Source organism: Prionailurus viverrinus, chromosome A2 (assembly GCF_022837055.1).
Source record: "Prionailurus viverrinus isolate Anna chromosome A2, UM_Priviv_1.0, whole genome shotgun sequence".
Classification (NCBI taxonomy): Eukaryota; Metazoa; Chordata; class Mammalia; order Carnivora; family Felidae; genus Prionailurus; species Prionailurus viverrinus.
Window position 1 is genome coordinate 52,272,794 of NC_062562.1, and position 21,418 is coordinate 52,294,211.

Here is a 21,418-nt window from a genome sequence, read left to right on the forward strand (position 1 = left end):
GTACAGAGCTTGTTTGTTCCCTCAAGACACAAAGCAGATCATTTGCTTAATTTATATTTTCAATGTTGTCTGTGAGTCGTCATCATGGGGCAACTTTGGTATATGAAGCTGATCTTTGTTCCCTGGAAGTCTCTGCCAATATTCTGGCCTGTTGTATACATTCACTGCTATTATCGTAATAATAGTTTACAGAAGCCCAGATTATGATATTTTAATAATATAGAGCCCTTTGTTGGTATAAGTGCTTCATGCAAATTGGAATGAAATATTAAAACCGCAATTTTGGCTCTACTTATCAGTATACAAAAAGATTGGACCTGATTCCTCAGATAGAAATGAGCCCTTGTTGGCAATTTAGGATTTCTTCATGTCTCACATCGCAGTGCCCTCATTCTAAGAGCGAAGAAGTGGAGGATCTAGGACTACTCTTTGGTGAGTTTTTGGTCAAGATGACATTGAGTTCCAAGTATCCTGGCTCTCAATCCAGTATTTTTCTCTCCTATGTTTAACCCCTCTTTTTGTATACTTTCCTAGAAGCAAGGCTATGATCTCCAAGTGGAATTTCTGTAAACTCAATTCCAGCATGCCCCAGTTAAAAGAATCCTAAAACAGCAATTTTCCAAGCATGCAATCAAGAGCTATGATTCCTGTTCTCAGGATTATAGCTTTGGGAACTTTGCAGTGTAGACTCCTGTGCACTGTGGCTGCTGAGGGAGGGGCCTTACACCTACTGTGTATTCTATCAGGCTTGTCCTACATAGGTGCTTTGCTATTTCAGGTGGTATCATTTCCTACCTTCTCACCCTCCATCTACTACCCTGCTTGGATTAATCTTCCTCAAACACTGGTTGTTACTGATCACTGCTGTGACCAAACACCTTCCTCTGATCAAAGCTCCAAACTCTTCAGCTTCTTCTCCAGCCCCCTCCTGCCCCCCGCCAGACCACTGTCCTCACCGTCTCCAGAACAGGCCATATTGATTCCCAATCTTCTTTGCTCTTGTAAAAGCTCTCTTCCTGTCTTTGGTTCAGGCATGCCCACCCTGCAGGAGCCCGGCCAGTCCCACTTGTTTGACTCTGTCCTAGGCTGTGCTGCAGCCTGGCTGTACATCCCTCAGGCTGATCTCCTGAAATGTGTGCTGATTCTATGAGAGTGTACAACTGCAGCTGGTGACATCCTGATTGCATCACTGTCCTGAGCTCTGGTCTCTGAAACTCAGCTATGAGCTCCCAGAGAAGTTCTCAGACTTTCTCAGTTCACAGTGCTCTCAGAGTCTCAGAGATTATTTCACAGAGCCACTGGGCCAAAAGAAATAGAGGGAGGTTTCATTTATGAAGCATTTAGGACTCAATAAGTAGTCCTGTCCTAACAGTTGAATAGCTCTTTGAAAAAATACTGCACACAAATGGAAAGAAAACATCACTGTTTTATTCTGAAATAAACACAATTATTTACTAATAGGTTATAGGTTCCTGTTGGGTACTGCACAGCTTCCCAAAGCTTGGAATCAGATGGGACACTGACACATTCCTTTCATGTTCTATGTTTTCACATAATACTTTTATAATACGACTGCCCAAAACCCAGTTTTGCAAAGATATGAGATCATCAAAAAGAATATAGCACAAACTAAAGTGTTGAAGCTGTAAACTACCTTGATTTGGTAGTTTCTGCAGTGCCTGGCAGATACTGTGTATCATGTTTTCCTGAAATTTTTAAAATATCCCATCCCATGGTACAAATTCACTGCAGTGCCCCGAAGCACTGAGGCACACGCTTTGGGAACCACACCTCTGGTGTAATATCTCCCATCCTTCTCTTGTGTGTCCCCCAAAGTGCACTGAGCAATGCAATCCTCATAGTGGTAGCCAATTAATACTTTTTGAGGATTTTAATCCTTGACCGTCTGATAGAGGCCATAAGCATCACAAAATCAGTGCGTTGAGTTCTCTGGCATGGCAATAATTCAAGTTAAGTCCATTTCAGTATCTTTTGGGGGAATGTGTAAAGGAAATTCCTATACTAAATGGAGGTTAGCTTAAGTGTCCTTTAAATTCCATTCCACTGGTAAGGTTCTTTAATTCAGTAGAAGCCATATGTCATAGAGGATCGACATAAGCACAACGGCATGACAAGAGTGTTAAGTTTAAGGATGAAACATCTCAAACCCCTAGGCAAAAAATATAAAAATATTTGAATTCTAACTTGCTAAATTTGATATGGAGGTAGAGACATAAAGCCGCTGTTTCCTTAATTAATAAGGTAGATTCATTGATAAATCGTTTTTCTTTCAGTTGCCACAGAAATTGGCCATATAGGAGGACACTGAGAAAACCGCAGTACATATCAGAAAAGTAGAAGTAGCACACACAAAAAAATCTGATCATCTATAATACAACTAAAAAAATAAAAATTAAGAAAAATTAACACATGAGAATAAAATGCCACTGGGAGTTTTAAAAACTCCTGTTGGGTCAGTGAGGAAATCAGAATGAAAATGGTAGATTATCTAGAAATAATGTGAACATGCTACACATAAATATTTTTTGACACACTAATATAATAGGAAAATTTACCAACCTAAGTTCTCTTATGAATAACAAAAATGAATGAAAATTAGAGAAATGGTGCATCAAACTTAGGACATTATAAAAAAATTAACCCACAGATGGCAGAAGAAATATCTTAGAAAAGTACCTCTGACACAGTAAGCACTTAATAGATGCTAGCCATTATTATTATTGACCTGTCACAAAAGTTGAGGCATTTCTATTTGAATGGTACAGAAAACTCTCCTGGATATAGTACTAAATTTGAAAAGCAAGGCTCACTTTTGAGATAGCTGGGGAAGGTGGAATATGGACTCCATATTAGATGATTGATAGTATTGAATTAATGTTAATTTTCATGAGTATGATGATGTCATTATGGGTGTGCAGGAGGGTGCCCTTATTCTTACAGGACACATGCTGGTGCATTCAGAAGTATCATGATGTCTGTTGTATACTTTTCAGTGATTCGGTAAAAAATAAACATAGATGAAGAGAAAAATGTGGGAAAATATCAATACATTTATGTGAATAGGATCAAGGTGTTGATTCAAGCTTTCTCTAAGTTTGAAGCTTTGCAAAAGATAAAAAAGATATTACCGAAAACCAAAGTATAGGACATGTGTAGCGTGTTTTTTAAGAACCATATGTGTGTGTGTGTGTGTGTGTGTGTGTGTGTGTGTGTGTTTATATGTCTACATGCTTGTACAATGCATGAACTCTAAGGGATATACCAGAAATTGAGTGATTGCTACTGGGGAAAGGAATTGGTTGGCTGGGGAGAGGACTGGAAGGAAACTTAGCTTTTAAATTTGTACTGTATGCTTCCATTTTCTATCTTAATGGGAAAAATAAAGCTGTTGTAATGTTTTTTGTTTTTTTTTAAACCCTGTGTCCTGTGCTCAGTTTCACTGTTGTGCCATCACTGTATAAATGACATAATTTATGCCCAGGGTGGGGCAAAGACTACTTATGAAGTGCCTTCACTCTGTGCAGATTTCTTGGATGGTTCCCTCCTTGCTCTGTTGGGAGTCTGCTGCGGGTTTCCTGTGGGCCAGCAGCCTGAATGCCTCCTGCCCCAGCATCCGGCCCCCTCCCGCACACAGCACCCTTTGACTTTGGCTCTGTGGGGGTTTCATGAAGACGTTTTCACAGCTGGTGGAAGGTGGTGGGCAAATGGGATGGTCCTCAGAGGCAAAGGTGTGGGCTTCCTGTTTTTGCTGTGACTCAGACATGTGGGAGAGCATTTCTGTTCAACACTCTTAATAAATAACTTGCTCACCCTGACAAGTGAGACTCCCCAGTGCCAGAGTTCAGGACAAGAGGCACGTGATCCTCTAGGCTTCTTCATGGTGAAAACCAGAACTGAAAGTCTTTTGGATGTGGCTTGTGGTGCCAGTGATTTCGGAGCTGGAAGGGATATACATCCAAACTATCCACTTTATAAATGAAGCCCCTGGGGCCAGGAGAGGTCCACTGACTTGGACGAGTGGCACAGCCAGTAACCAACCATACGTCTCCTGAGCTATCTCTGCAGGATTCTTTCCATGACCCTTCAGCCGCCTGAGAGGCTGGGGACTCTGGGGCAGGCCTTAAACTCATTACACTGGGCAGATGCTTACTTTCTCTCAAAAGAGAAGGGTGCAGTGCAGTGTAGCCTAAAGGTCAGGGAGGGAGAGGGGGATGAGAAAGAAGGCACGGTTTACTAAAAACTGTTATTTTGTCTGTGCAAAGTCTCACAGGGAACCCAATTCACCTCTTACTTGAAAGAGACTGATAAACTTGTGAGGATTTTATCCTTTGCCCTCAGAGTATTAAAATACTAACACTGAAGACTTTACATAGAATATTTGAGAACTTTTTTTTCACTATTAACTTTATTAAGAAAAACTTCAGGGGACGCCTGGGTGGCTCAGTCAGTAGACGTCTGACTTCAGCTCAGGTCATGATCTCACGGTTCGTGAGTTTGAGCCCCACATCAGGCTCTGTGCTGACAGCTCAGAGCCTGGAGCCTGCTTTGGATTCTGTGTCTCCCTCTCTCTCTGCTCCTCTCCCATTCACACTCTGTCTCTCTCTCAAAAATAAATAAAAACATTAAAACAAAAAAAAAATTTTTTTTAAAAGAAATACTTCAGGGGCGCCTAGGTGGTTCAGTCGGTTAAGCATCTGACTTCAGCTCAGGTCATGATCTTGAGGTTCGTGAGATCAAGCCCCGTGTTGGGCTCTGTGCTGACAGCTCAGAGCCTGGAGCCTGCTTCGGATTCTGTGTCTCCCTCTCTCTCTGCCCCTCCCCTGCTCATGCTCTGTCTCTCTCTCTCTCTCTCTCTCTCTCTCTCTCTCTCTCTCTCTGTCAAAAATAAATAAACATTAAAAACAAACATTTTAAAAAAGAAATACCTCAGGGGGCACCGGGGTGGCTCAGTCAGTTAAGCATCTGCCTCTTGGTTTTGGCTCAGGTCATGATCTCACGGTTCATGAGTTTGAGCCCCAAGACAGGCTCTGCACTGACAATGCGGGGCCTGCTTGGAATTCTTTCTGCCCCTCTCCCAATCATGCACTCTGTCTTTCTCAAAATAAATAAATAAACTTAAAAAAAAATAAGGAAATACTTCAGACATGCAAAAAAGACTTAGTGAGTATAATGAAAACCTACATACTACACTCAGCCAAAGCAGGACATGGGCTATTTAGTTGAAGCCCCAGCCCATTTACTGATCACAGGCCTTCCCTCTCCCCTCCCCGAGATGTAAGCCCCACCCTTAATATAGTACTTATCATTGCTCTGTGTGCCTTTATACCCTGACTGCATGTGTGATGTCTCCCTAGATAAGGTATCACCTTGTTTTCCATAAAACGTCATAGAGAGGGTGTCATGTTGTACATATCCTTCCACTATTATCTTTTTCCACTCAAGAGTATATTTTTGAGGAGGAGCCAAGATGGTGGAACAGCATGGAAGTTTTTTGTGTGTCTCGCATCCATGAAATACAGCCAGACCAACACTAAACCATCCTACGCACCTAGAAAACTGATTCGAGGATTAACACAACAATCTGCACAACCTGAACCACAGAATTCAGCAGGAATTCACCCCAAAAGAAAGAGCACGAAGAAATGACAGCCAGGGATTTAACCAACACAGATACAACAAGATGTCTGAACCAGAATTTAGAATCACATAATAAGAATACTAGCTGGAGTCAAAAATAGAGTAGAATCCTTTTCTGCAGAGATAAAGAAGTAAAAAATAGAATGAAATAAAAAATGCTATAACAGCTGCAATCATGGATGGATGCAGTGGCAGCAAGGATGGATGAGGCAGAATCAGCGATATAGAGGACAAACTTATAGAGAATAATGAAGCAGAAAAAAAAAAGGGAGATTAAAGCCAAAGAGCATGATTTAAGAATTAGAGAAATCAGTGACTCATTGAAAAGGAACGACATCAGAATCATAGGGGGTCTCAGAAGATGAAGAGAGAGAAAAAGGGGTAGAAGGGTTATGTGAGCAAATCATAGCAGAAAACTTTCCTAACCTGGGGAAAGACACCCATATCAAAACCCAGGAAGCACAGAGGACTCCCATAAGATTCAACAAAAACCAGCCATCAACAAGGCATATCATAGTCAAATTCACAAAATACTCAGGCAAGGAGAGAATCATGAAAGCAGCAAGGGGAAAAAAGTCCCTAACCTACAAGGGAAGACAGATCAGGTTTGCAGCAGACTATCCACAGAAACTTGGCAGGCCAGAAAGGAGTGGCAGGATATATTCAGTGTGCTGAATCAGAAAAATATGCAGCCAAGAATTCTTTATCCAGCAAGGCTGTCATTCAAAATAGAAGGAGAGATAAAAAGTTTCCCAGACAAACAAAAGTTAAAGGAGTGTGTGACCACTAAACCAGCCCTGCAAGAAATTTTAAGAAATTCTCTCTGAGGGGAGAAAAGATAAAACACACACACACACACACACACACACACACACACACACACACACCAAAAGCAAAAAAGATTAGAAAGTCCCAGAGAACACCACCAGAAACTCCAACTCTACAGGCATCATAATGGCAATAAATTCATATCTTTCAGTACTCACTCTAAATGTCAATGCACTCAATGCTACAATCAAAAGACATAGGGTAACAGAATGGATAAGAAAACAAGATCCATCTATATGCTGTTAATAAGAGACCCACTTTAGACCTAAAGACACCTTCAGATTGAAAATAAGGGGATGGAGAACCATCTATCATGCTAATGGTCAACAAAAGAAAGCCGAAGTAGCCATACTTATATCAGACAATCTAGACTTTAAAATAAAGATTGTATCAAGAGATGCAGAAGGGCATTATATCATAATCAAGGGGTCTACAGACCAAGAAGACTTAACAGTTGTAAACATCTATGCGTCAAGTGAGAGCACCCAAATATATAAATCAATCACAAACATAAACTCATCGATAGTAATACCATAATAGTAGGAGACTTCAACACCCCACTCACAGCAATGGACAGATCATCTAATCAAAAAATCAACAAGGAAACAATGGCTTTGAATGACACACTGGACCAGATGGATGTAACAGATATATTCAGAACATTTCATCCTAAAGCAGCAGAATATACGTTCTTCTCCAGTGCACATGGAACGTTCTCCAGAATAGACCATATACTGGGACACAAATCAGCCCTAAGTAAGTACAAAAAGATCGAGATCATACCATGCATATTTTCAGACCACAACGCTATGAAACTCGAAATCAGCCACAAGAAAAAATTTGGAAAGGTAACAAATACTTGGAGACTGAAGAACATCCTACTAAAGAATGAATGGGCTAATCAAGCAGTTAAAGAGGAAATTAACTATATGGAAGTCAATGAAAATTATAACACCACAACCCAAAACCTCTGGGTCGCAGCAAAGGCGGTCATAAGAGGAAAGTATATAGCAATCCAGGCCTTCCTAAAGGAAGAAAGGTCTCAGATACACAACCTAACCTTACACCTTAAGGAGCTGGAAAAAGAACATCAAATAAAACCCCAAACCAGCAGAAGACAGGAAATAATAAAGATTAGAGCAGAAATTAATGCTGTCGAAACCCAAAAAACGGTAGAACAGATCAATGAAACCAGAAGCTGGTTCTTTGAAAGAATTAACAAAATTGATAAACTACTAGCCAGTTTGATTAAAAAGAAAAAGGAAATGACCCAAATAAATAAAATCAAGAATTAAAGAGGAGAGATCACAACCAGCACAGCAGAAATGAAAACAATAATAAGAGAATATTATGAGCAATTATATGCCAATAAAATTGGCAATCTGGAAGAAATGGACAAATTCCTAGAAACATATACACTACCAAAACTGAAACAGGAAGAAATAGAAACTTCGAACAGACCCATAACCAGTAATGAAATCGAATTAGTAATCAAAAATCTGCCAAAACACAAGAGTCCAGGGCCAGATAGCTTTCCAGGGGAATTCTACCAAACATTTAAAGAAGAGTTAACACCTTTTCTTTAAGCTGTTCCAAAAAATAGAAATGGAAGGAAAACTTCCAAACTCTTTCTATGAAGCCAGCATTACCTTGATTCCAAAACCAGACAGAGACCCCACTAAAAAGGAGAACTATAGACCCATTTCCCTGCTGAACATGGATGCGAAAATTCTCAAGAAGATATTAGCCAACCGGATCCAACAATACATTTAAAAAATTATTCACCATGACCAAGTGGGATTTATACCTGGGATGCAGGGCTGCTGGTTCAGTATTCGCAAAACAATCAATGTGATTCATCACATCAATAAAAGAAAGGACAAGAACCACATGATCCTCTCAATGGATGCAGAGAAAGCATTTGACAAGATACAGCATCCTTTCTTGATAAAAAAAACCCTTAAGAAAATAGGAATAGAAGGATCATACCTTGAGATCATAAAAGCCATATATGAAAGACCCAATGCTGATATCATCCTCTATGGGGAAAAACTGAGAGCTTTTCCCTCAAGGCCAGGAACATGACAGGGATGTCCACTCTCACCACTGTTATTCAACATAGTACTGGAAGTCTTAGCCTCAGCAATCAGATAACAAAGAAATAACAGGCATCCAAATTGGCCAGGAGGAGGTCAAACTTTCACTCCACAGATGACATGATACGCTATATGGAGAACCCAAAAGATTCCACCAAAAAACTGCTAGAACTGATCCATGAATTCAGCAAAGTGGCAGGATATAAAATTAATGCACAGAAGTCAGTTGCATTCCTATACACCAACAGTGAAGCAACAGAAAGAGAAATGAAGGAATCAATCCCATTTACAATTGCAAATACCTAGGAATAAATCTAACCAAAGAGGTGAAAAATCTATACACTGAAAACTATAGAAAGCATATGAAAGAATTTGAAGAAGATACAAAAAAATGGAAAAAGATTCCATGCTCCTGGATAGGAAGAACAGATATTGTTAAAATGTCAATACTACCCAAAGCAATCTACATATTCAATGAAATCCCTATCAAAATAACACCATTCTTCACAGAGCTAAAACAAATAATCCTAAAATTTGTATAGAACCAGAAAAGACCCCAAATAGCCAAAGCAATCTTGAAAAAGAAAACCAAAGCAGGAGTCATCACAATCCCAGACTTCAATCTATACTATAAAGCTGTAATTATTGGGGCGCCTGGGTGGCGCAGTCGGTTAAGCGTCTGACTTCAGCCAGGTCACGATCTCGCGGTCCATGAGTTCGAGCCCCGCATCAGGCTCTGGGCTGCATGGCTCGGAGCCTGGAGCCTGTTTCCGATTCTGTGTCTCCCTCTCTCTCTGCCCCTCCCCTGTTCATGCTCTGTCTCTCTCTGTCCCAAAAATAAATAAAAAACGTTGAAAAAAAAAATTTTTTTTAAAAGCTGTAATTATCAAGACAGTATGGTACTGGCACAAGAACAGACACTCAGATCAATGGAACAGAACAGAGAACCCAGAAATGGACCCACAAACATATGGCCAACTAATCTTTGACAAAGCAGGAAAGAATATCAAATGGAATAAAGACAGTCTCTTCAGCAAGTGGTGCTGGGAAAACTGGACAGCAACATGCAGAAGAATGAACCTGGACTACTTTCTTACACCATACACAAAAACAAACTCAAAATGGATGAAAGACCTCAATGTAAGACAGGAAGCCATCAAAATCCTCGAGGAGAAAGCAGGCAAAAACCTCTTTGACCTTGGCCACAGCAACTTCTTACTCAACACATCTCCAGAGGCAAGAGAAACAAAAGTAAAAATGAACTACGGGGACCTCATCAAAATAAAAAGCTTCTGCACAGCGAAGGAAACAATCAGCAAAACTAAAAGACAACCAACAGAATGGGAGAAGATATTTGCAAACTACATATCAGATAAAGGGTTAGTATCCAAAATCTATAAAGAACTTATCAAACTCAACACCCAAAAAACAAATAATCCAGTGAAGAAATGGGTAAAAGACATGAATAGACACTTCTCCAAAGAAGACTTCCAGATGGCCGACCGACACATGAGAAAATGCTCAACATTACGCATCATCAGGGAAATACAAATCAAAACCACAATGAGATACCACCTTACACCTGTCAGAATGGCTAACATTAACAACGGAGGCAACAACAGATGTTGGCGAGGATGTGGAGAAGGAGGATCTCTTTTGCATTGTTGGTGGGAAGGCAAGCTGGTGCAGCCACTCTGGAAAACAGTATGGAGGTTCCTCAAAAAACTAAAAATAGAACTACCCTACGACCCAGCAATTGCACTACTAGGCATTTATCCATGGGATACAGGTGTGCTGTTTCGAAGGGACACATGCACCCCTGTGTTTATAGCAGCACTATCAACAATAACTAAAGTATGTAAAGAGCCCAAATGTCCATCGATGGGTGAATGGATAAAGAAGATGTGGTATATATATATACACAATGGAGTATTACTCAGCAATCAAAAAGAATGAAATCTTGCTATTTGTAATTACGTGGATGGAACTAGAGGGTACTATGCTAAGTGAAATTAGAGAAAGACAAAAATCATATGAGTTCACTCAAATGAGGACTCTAAGAGACAAAACAGGTGAACATAAGGGAAGGGAAGCAAAAATACTATAAAAACAGGGAGGGGCACAAAACAGAAGAGACTCATAAATATGGAGAACAAACTGAGGGTTACGGGAGGGGTTGTGGGAGGGGGAATGAGCTAAATGGGTAAGGGGCATTAAGGAATCTACTCCTGAAATCATTGTTGCACTATATGCTAACTAATTTGGATATAAATTTTAAAAAATAAAAAATAAAATTAAGAAAAGAGTATGTTTTTGAGATTCATCCATACTGCTGTGTGTAGCCCCAGTTCAGCCATTTTCACCAGGGCAGAGCATTTTATTGATCACATATTTGCAAACATATCCATTCTTCTGTTTTAATCATTTAGGTTGTTTTCAACCTTCGATTCAAACAATGGCCCAACAAACATCTTTGCACTTGTTCCTTGTGCACACAGTATTCACCTTTTCTCACTATTGCTGTATCCTTCATTGATCTACACAAAGAACAAATGGTTCTGTCCCTTTTTTGAGAAATTCATGATTCAAGGGTGCCTGGGTGGCTTAGTTGGTTAAGTGTCTGACTTTGGCTCAAGTCATGATCTCACAGTTTGTTGGTTTGAGCCCGGCATCAGGCTCTGTGGAAACAGATCAGAACCTGGAGCCTGCTTCAGATTCCGTGTCTCCCTCTCTTTCTGCCCCTCCCCCACTAGCACTCTGTCTCTCTCTCTCTCTCAAAACTAAACATTAAAAAAAATTCATGATTCAAGAAAGTGGGTGTTTCTCTGAGAGACAGCACTTTGATTTACCTCAGGGTTTTAATTTGGAGAATGCTGTATTAAATCACCTGGGAATTTTTTTTTTTCCTCCAAATTAACTCAGGTCTTTACCACAGACCTACTGAAGTTGAAATGTCTCTGTGGGGAAGAAAAGCTCCTTTGGAGAAGCTCCTAATGACTGAAGCCCTCCACTGATTTTCCACCCAGCTGTACTTAGGCAGTCTACGCACCCACACACATATCTCACTAGACTCTGGTTATGGTGCTCAAGAAAGTGGGCAGACCCTGTGAGAGGAAATGACCTTTCAGCGGAGTACCCACTGTGATCATCAGACACCACTGTGGTGCAGTCCTGGCCTGCTGGTGATACCATTTGACTTCCATCCATATCATCCCTTTTAGGCACCTGTATTTATGGCAGGTTGGCTGATTTGTATTTCGTCTGTGTTAGAAAAGGCTCATCCTCTGTAACCCCAGATACTGGGGCAATCACTTATTCTAGTATCAAACTAGAATCTTACTGCTTTCAGTAAGATTGCATTCTGGTGCTAAAGGCTTTAGGCACATGCATTTAGAATTGTAACACCTTATATAGGCCACTTGATATGTACAAGGGATGGGTATAGAGTGTCAAAGAGGGAAATGATTCCAGTTTGGGGACAGGGAAAGACTTCATGGAAGAGGGACCATTTCAGCTTTATCTAAAAGGGCTAACAGAGAAGACGAACAATAAGAATAGCAGGTTCAAAGGCACAGATGTTACCTTTTTTAAGTAACTGGAGAGTAGGGTGCATGTAGGGATGATGCAGAAAGGTGAAGGTTGAAAGGTAGTAAGGTAGGTAGGTTGAGACTAGACTGAGAAGCATTTTGAATGGACTTCATTCATCATGATGAGGGACCCATCATTCCTCATGATTGGGGACCCATTGAATCCTGTTAAGCAGAGAAGAGACACGGTAAGCACTGTTAGAAAAATGCCTTTGGCAGCCAGGAAAGACTTGAATTGGAAAGGGACAGCCAGAGGTCTGATCAGGAGATAAGAGGAGGCAGTAACAATAGAAAAAAGGAAGGAAAGGATGAATTTGAAGACAGCTACTCTGTCATGAATGAGCAAATGTAGATTGATGGAGAGACCAACTATGAAAACAAGAGACAACAAAATGGAGTATAACATGGAAGTAATCGTATAAATATCTAAGGACCAGAGTTTGAGGTGCATGAAAGAAATGAGCATTAGTTAAAAGTAGAACCATTCCACATGTTTTAACTATCATGTATTGATTTCTGCACATGCTCAAGACAGGAAAGGGGAGAAGTCTTCTGCATTTGGAATCAGGAAGCCAGCATTTAGTGTCCCTGCCCTGCTTCTTGACTGTCTTTGAGACCTTGTGCAAGCCAGTTGACCTTTCTAAGATTGCAGTCCCTTCCATCATAAAACAGAATTTGTCTGTTGCCCCAGTATCCCTTCCAGACCTAATATCTTCCAGTCTCTTTTTCTTGCCTGATTGCCCTAGACATGCCCTATTAGCTTTTAGACCTTAATTCTAGTTCATATTGTGACTTCTCCTTGGACCTGCAGGTTACTTAGACATGTGTTGCTTAATTTCCAGGCATTTGGAGGTTTTTCTTGTCTTTCTGTTCTCGTACTTTAATTCATTTCCACAGTGGTCAGAAAACATGATTTTAATCCTTTGACATTTGTTGAGATCTACTCTATGGTTAAGAATATAATCTATTTGGGTAAATGTGCCATGTGCACTTGAAAAGAATCTATATCCTGCAGTTGTTGCCTATATAATTCTATGTTTGTCAGTTAAATTGAGTGGATTAGTCGTGTTCAAATCTTCTGTATCCTTGCTGATTTTTTGTCTGCTGATTCTGTTAGTGAGAGGTGTGTTAAAATTTCCGGTGGTGACTGTAGATTTGTCTGTACCTTTTTCTTCAACGTTTTTTATTTATTTTTGGGACAGAGAGAGACAGAGCATGAACGGGGGAGGGGCAGAGAGAGAGGGAGACACAGAATCAGAAACAGGCTCCAGGCTCCGAGCCATCAGCCCAGAGCCTGACGCGGGGCTTGAACTCACAGACCGTGAGATCGTGACCTGGCTGAAGTCGGACGCTTAACCGACTGCACCACCCAGGCGCCCCTGTACCTTTTTCTTATTCTCAGCTTTGTTTTTTCTTCAAGAACTTATAAGCTACGTTATTTGATGCATAAATGATTAGGGCAGTAATATCTTTCTGTGGCATTGACCCTTTTATCATTGTGAAATGTCTCTAGTTCTCCCTTGTGATAACTCTTACTTTAATATCTGTTTATCTAATATTGATGTAACAGAACTTCTTTTTGTTATTTGCATGGTATAAAATCAAAAGTGAATTGCTGGGTTTTTGTAGTTGTATCTGTGTTTCTTAAAGTCCAATATAATAGTTTTTGTCTTTTAATTAGGTTGGTTATGCCATTTACATGTAACTACTGGTTTAGTTAGGTTTAATTCTCTTGTCATTTGTTTTATCTGCTCTGTTTTTTTTCTCCTTTGCTTGTTTTTCTTTGCCTTTATTTTACTTATTTATTTTAAATATTTTTCTTTTTTATTCTTTTTTTTTTAAGTAAACTCTACCCCTAACATGGAGCTCAAGCTCATGAAATTTCCAAATTAACCTATTACAGTTTCCCTCACCATTGCCCAAGTAAGCAAGAAACTTAAAACAGTGTATTCCATTTTCTCCTTACCAACTTTTTGTTATACTTGCCATATATTTTATTTCTATGTAAGGGATAAACCGCACAAACCATTATTATTGTTGTTGTTTTAATGGTCAGTTGTCTTTATATTTACCTATATATTTACATTTTGTAGCTACTGATTCTTTCTTAAAATTGTATGTTTGCATATCAGAGCTTTTGCCCTTGAGCCTGAAGAACATTCCACCATATATTCATCATATCCTTTAGTATTACTTGTAGAGCAATTCTCTACAAGAAATGAACACTTGTTTTTTTGTTCTTCTGAGAGCATCTTTACTTCACATTTCTTTCTAAAGGGCATCCTCCTTGGGTATAGAATTTTTGGTTGACTTTTTTTCCTTCAGAACTTTAAAAATTTTTTACTTTGTGTATTTTTTCTTAAGAAGCCAACATTCTTTTTTTTTCACTTTTTTAAAAAATTCCAGTATCATTAACATATAGTATTCTATTAGTTTCAGGTATCTCAATATAGTGATTCAAAAGTTCTGTACATCTAGACATGACTCAGTGCTCATCATGATAAGTGTGCTCTTTAAAAAAAATTTTTTTTAAGTTTATATTAAGAGAGAAAGAGAGTGCATAAGTAGGGAAGGGGCAGAGAGAAGGAGAGAGAAAGAATCCCAAGCAGGCTCTGCAATGTCAGTGCAGAGCCCAATGCAGGCCTCAAACTCACTAAACGTGAGATCATGACCTGAGCTGAAATCAAGAGTTTGGATGCTTAACCGACTGAGCCACCCAGGCACTCCACTAAGTGTACTCTTAATCCCCTTCACCTATTTCATCCATTCCCCCACCCATTTTCCCTCTGGTGACCATCAGTTTTCAATAGAGTCTGTTTTTGTTTGTCTCTCTTTCTCCTTGTTTGGTTTCTTAAATTCCACATACGAGTGAAATCATGTGGCATTTGTCTTTCTCTGACTTATTTCACTTAGCATTATACCCTCTGGATCCATCCATATTGTTGCAAATGGCAAGGCTTCATTCTTTTTTATGGCTGAGTAATATTCCTGTGTGTGTTTGTGTGCACACGCACGTGTGTGTGTGCGCCACATCTTCTTATTCATTCATCTATTGATGAATGCTGTCATAATTTGGCGACTGTAAATAATGCTGCTATAAACATAGGAGTGCATTTATCCCTTTGATTTAGTGTTTTCATATTCTTTGGGTAAATACCCATTAGTAGAATTACTGGATCATATGGTAATTCTATTTTTAATTTTTTAAGGAACCTCCAAACTGTTTTCCACAGTGGCTCTACCAGTTTTGCATTCCCACCAAAGTGCAGGAGGGTACCTTTTCTCTACATCCTTGCCAACATTTGTTGTTTCTTGTGTTTTTTATTTTAGCCATTCTGACAGATGTGAAGTGATAACCTCATTGTGGTTTCGATATACATTTCCCTGACAGTGAGTGGTGTTGAATATCTTTTCGTGAGTCTGTTGGCCATCTGGATGTCTTCTTTGGAGCATTGTCTGTTCATGTCTTCTGCCCATTTTTAAATTAGGTTATTTTGTTTTTTGGTGTTGAGTTATATAAATTCTTTATATATTTTAAATGATAACCCTTTATATGTCATTTGCAAATATCTTCTCCCATTCAGTAGGTTGCCTTTCAGTTTTGTTGATTGTTTCCTTTGATGCACAGAAGTTTTTAATTTTGATATAGTCCCAACAGTTTATTTTTGCTTTTGTTTCCCTTGCCTCAGGAGACATATCTAGAAAAATGTTGCTATGTTCCATGTTGGAGACATTATTGCCTATGCTCTCTTCTAGGATTTTTATGGCTTCAGGTCTCACATTTAGGTCCTTAATCCACTTTGAGTTAATTTTTAGTGTGTGGTGTAATAAAATGGTCCAGTTTCATTTTTTTGCATGTAGCCATCCAGTTTTCTCAATACCATTTGTCGAAAGGACTGTCTTTTTCCCATTGCATGTTTTTGCCTCCTTTGTTAAAGATTAATTGACCATATAATTGTGGGTTTATTTCTTTTTCATTGATCTATGTATCTATTTTTGTGCCAGTAACATACTTTATGATTATTACAGCTTTGTAGTGTATCTTGAAATCTAGGATTATGGTACCTCCAGTTTTGTTCTTTTTTCTTTTTTTTTTTCCTATAAGAATTGCTTTAGTTATTTGGGGTCTTTTGTGGTTCCATGCAAATTTTAGGATTATTTGTTCTAGTTCTATGAAAAATGCTGTTGATATTTTGATGGGAATTACATTAAATTTGTTCTTCCAATCCATGTGAAAGGAATATATTTCCATTTGTTTCTATCATGTTGAATTTCTCTCATCAGTGTTTTATAATTTTCAGAGTACAGGTCTTTCAACTCTTTGGTTAAGTGTATTCCCAGGTATTTAATCATTTTTGGTGAAATTGTAAATGAGATTGTTTTCTTAATTTCTCTTTCTGATACTTAATTATTAGTGTACAGAAATGCAGTGGATTTCTCTATATCATTTTTTTATGCTGAGACCTTACTGAATTTATTTATCAATTCTAGTAGTTTTTTGATGGAGTCTTGGGGGATTTTTATATATAGTACTATGTCATCTGCAAATAGTGAAAGTTTTACTTCTTCCTTATCAGTTTGGATTCCTTTTATTCCTTTTTCTTATCTGATTACTGTGGTTAGGACTTCTAGTACTATGCTAGATAAAAGTGGTGAGAGTGGACATGTTTGTGTCCCCTGCTTTGGGGGAAAACCCTCAGTTTTGCCCCAGTAAGGATGTTAGCTGTGAATTTTTCATAGATGGCCTTTATTATGTTGAGGTTTGTTCCCTCTAAACCTACTTTGTTGAGAGTTTTTATCATGAATGGGTGTTATACTTTATAAAATGCACTTTTTTTTTTGCCTATATTAAAATGATCCTGTGGTTTTTATCCTTTCTCTTATTGATGTGATTTATCACACTGATTGACTTGTAAATATTGAACCACTCTTGCATCCAAGGAATAAAACCCACTTGATCATGGTGAATGATTTGTGTTAGTGTATTGTTGGGTCAGTTTGCTAATATTTTGTTTGCATCTATGTTCATCAGAGATACTGGTCTGTAGTTCTCTTTTTGTTTGTAGTATTTTCATCTGACTTTTGTATTAGGGTAATGCTGGCCTCATAGAATAAATTTGTAAGCTTTCCTTCCTCTTCTGCTTTTTGGAATAGTTTAAGAAAAATAGGTATATTAACTCTTCTGTAAATGTTTGTTAGAGGGGTGCCTGGGTGGCTCAGTTAGTTAAGCAGCCAACTTCAGTCAAGTCATGACCTCGCGGTTTGTGGGTTCGAGCCCCGTGTCGGGTTTTGTGCTGACAGCTCAGAACCTGGAGCCTGCTTTAGATTCTATGTCTCCCTCTCTCTCTGCCCTCCCCTGATCACGCTCTTTCTCTCTCTCTCTCTCTCAAAAATAAACATTAAAAAAAAAAATGTTTGTCAGAAACTCTGCCCATGCCTCTGTCGTAGAACAGCCTTTGGCGGCCTTCTCTGCAAATGGGCTCTATGGCCTGGCATCCTCATCCCTGCCACCTGTGATCACAGGCCAAGGCCCCTGAGGAGTCACCACCAAGGTTTCCACCAGCCCACAAGCAACAGTGTGGCAACCATCCCCTCCAGTGTCTCATTTATGGCCACCCACAACTATTATCCAGCACCACCTGGATTCCACTTCTAGTAACAGAAGTGCAGAGTATCCTGGGGATGCCATCCCCCACCACCTTGGTCTCCCCAAGGCCAACCTGGGTCACTGGTGGGCAGGCTTCTTTTTTGGGAAGTCTACACTCCTATTTATGGCTACAGTATTGGAGTCCCTAAAACACTTGGAATCTCCCCAGGCCTCCAGTGGCACAGTCACCTGTGATTTGGCTCTGGAAGCCATGAAGAAGCAGCCTCATGGCCAGCCTGGCAAAGCCAACACCGAGCCCCCATCCTGAGTGGCCACCACCAGCCACCAGGCTTCATGAGGTCCTAGGTTCATCAGAGCCACTCCCCTCCCCTCCCCTTTCCTCCTCTCCCTTACCCCCCTTTCTTCCTCTTCCCTCCTCTCCCTTCCCCTCCCCTCCTCATAGACTAGAGGCTGCAACAAGCAGAAGCAGTTGGTATCTTTTGTATCAAAACAGCAAAACACCAAAAAGGAAGTTAAGAGAACCCCACTCTTTACTATGCAAGCCACATTCAAGCCTTCGTGACACCCTGTAATGGTGTGCCTTGCACCAAGTCTAAAATAAACTCCAAGTAGTAAAGAAAAAAAAAAAGATTTGGTAGAATTCACCTATGAAGCCATCTGGTCCTGGACTTTTGTTTGCTGGGATTTTTTTTATTCCTGGTAATCGATCTATTCAAATTTTTTATTAATCCCTGCTTCGATTTTGGGAGGTTACATGTTTCTAAGAATTTATCCATTAGGTTGTCCAGTTTATTGGCATATAATTTTCCATAATATTCTCGTATAATCCTTTGTATTTCTGTGGTATTGGTTTATTACTCTTTCATACCTGATTTTGAATCCTCTCTTTCTCTCTCCTTCCCCCTCCCCCTCCATCCTCCTCCGTCTCTTCTCTCCTCTCCTCCTCTCCGCTCCTCTCCTCTTCTCTCTCTCTCTCTCTCTCTCTCTCTCTCTCTCTCTCTTTCAATGAGTCTGGCTAAAGATTTGTCAATTTTGTTGATCTTTTCAAAGAACCAGCCTCTGGTTTCATTGATCGGTTCTACTGTGGGTTTTTTTGGTTCTAGTTCATTTATTTCTACTTTAATCTTTATCATTTTCTTTCTCCTACTGATTTGGGGTTTTGTTTGTTCATTTTCTAAATCTTTTAGGTGTAAGGTTAGGTTGTTTGTGTGAGATTTTTCTTGCTTCTTGAGGTAGGCCTATATTGCTGTAAATTTCCATCTTAGAACCACTTTTGTTGCATCCCAAAGATTTTGGACCATTGTGTTTTCATTTTCATTTGTCTCTGTATTTAATTTTGATTTCCTCTTTGATTTCTTGGTTGACCCATTCATTGCTTAGTAGCACTTTTGTTTGTTTTTAATGTTTATTATTAAGTTAGAGAGAGAAAGAGAGAGAGAGTATGCATGTGAGTGGGGGAGGGGCAGAGAGAGAGGGAGACAGAGAATACCAAGCAGGACATGCAGTGTCAGTGCAGAGCCTGACACAGGGCTGTATCTCACAAATCATGAGATCATGACTTGATCTGAAATCGAGACTTGGATGCTTAACCAACTGAGCCTCCCAGGTGCCCCTAGTAGCGTGTTTTTAACCTCCATCAACATTCATTCTTAAAAAAAAAATTTTTTTTAGGTTTATTTATTTACAAGTGGGGTAAGGTCCGAGAGAGAGGAGAAAGAGAGCCCCAAGCAGGCACTGTACTGCCAGAGCAGAGCCCAACATGGGGCTTGAACTCATGAAACTGTGAGACCATGACCTGAACCAAAACCAAGAGTCAGCCCCTTAACCAGTTGAACCAGCCAGATGCCCCAACATTTATTCTTATTGTTGATTCCTGGAAGGCAATGTGTCTTTTTTTGTGTGTGTGTGTGTGGCTACTTTTAAGATTTACTTTTTATCTTTGCTTTTTATCAATTTGTAGGCTCTCTTTATTATCTTACCTGAGGATCCCTGAGCTTCTTCAATCTGTGGGGAAGATATGTCCTCACATTTTGAACATTATTTGCCATTTTTTCAAATTTGTCTTCTTTTCCATTCTCAAAAATTTTTTCTACCTACTGAGAGTCCTATTACATGCTTGTTAGACATTCTGACCATGTGTCAAATCTATATTACTTTCTATTTGCTTTTCTTTTGTACTTTATTTTGGGCATATAGTATTGACCTATCTACTGATTCACTAATCCTGTCTGCTGCTGTATCTAGTCCACTGTTAAACCCATCCAGTGAGTTCTTAATCTCTGATACTGTTTTTGGAAGTTGTAGAAAGTTTTTTGGATTTTTTTATTTTTGTAGATCCTGCATTCAAATAATCTATCTTTTCATCCAGTTTTCTGTCCTTTTTCTTTTGAAAGTTATTTTGAAATCATTGCTAAATCAAATATGTGGATCAACTCTGCTTTTAATCACTGTTTTATCTCTTGATAATTGGGGCTTTTACAGTTTTCCAGGGTGGGAGAGAATATTTAGTAAATATTTATTATATGCTAAACACTGTAAATGATAGATTTACTCCAGATTGTGTTGTAGTATTCTATAGAATATTTAAATTTGTTCAGTTAGCTGAGTTACTAGAAGACCAGTTTGATTCTTTTGAGACCTTATTTAGGGAAGATCTATTTCCGTGTCCCCTTACTGCTCAGTATGATTGATAATCTTATGGGTGGCTTTTCTGAGTTGTAAGTAAATGTTTGGTATGCTCACCTATGTCTTCTACTCTGCCTTGGCCCCAAATCCAACATCTTTCCAATAGTGTTTAATACCTAATTCCATTCACTCACAGTTCTCAGCTTCACAGCACATACTTTCTTCCCAGACTTTTATGAGTCTCAGCCATCACTCAGTAGCCTGAGAATCAGCCAAGGAGCCAAGAGCAATTTCAATGTAGATTTCTGGGTTCAGTCCCTCATGTTCAACCATTTCTACCACCTGGCTCCCCAAACCTCAGCCATCTTAGTGACATTGAACTTACATTTCTGCCTCACCCGTCTATCAAATCCCTGCTGGAGTTTCTGTGTTGGTTGCTCTTTGAGCCTGGTAACTGTTATTTTATATATTTGTCAAGTTTTTATTGTTGATGGCAGAAACATGAGACTGACACCATCTACTTTATCATAGAAATAGAAGGTAGCATTTTGCTATCTTGGTTTTAGTTACATGTTTTTAGACACCCATTTTTAAAGGTGTGATATATGGATAATTTTTATCTTAAATTTACTTCAGGGTAACTATTATTCAGTAACATTTCCCAACATTGCTATTTAGATGGGAAATGACTATTTTTTAGCTTCATCTTTATTAATGTATGAAGGTTTCAATTAGCCTCTTCAGCTTTGGTGCTCACTGTATTAAGAGATAGCTTCTTCGACATTTGCTTGGTTTGAAAATTGTCTAGTGTTGAGAGTCTGCTCTGGCTTGACCCAATTTCCTGGTAAGCATAGTCCTAGTAACAGCACATCTTGGCAAAATGGACCTGTTGTCCTGGGTGACTCCCAAAATGGCAGCCATTAGAGTTTAATATCTTTGGCCTTAAGTTTTATCTCCTGTGAAAATTCAGCCACTTCAGGGGAAGAATGGCAGAGTAGGCTGTATTAGTCATTCAT

The 21,418-nt window shown here is 39.3% G+C and overlaps 1 protein-coding gene and 1 pseudogene across 5 annotated transcripts in view; both read left to right on the forward strand.

The window, feature by feature from the left end:
• LOC125161094 (pancreatic progenitor cell differentiation and proliferation factor-like) overlaps positions 1-18,084 on the forward strand; it is a 29,690-nt pseudogene extending 11,606 nt beyond the window's left edge.
• ATG7 (autophagy related 7) overlaps positions 1-21,418 on the forward strand; it is a 247,781-nt gene that overhangs the window by 175,147 nt on the left and 51,216 nt on the right. The window lies entirely within an intron of this gene.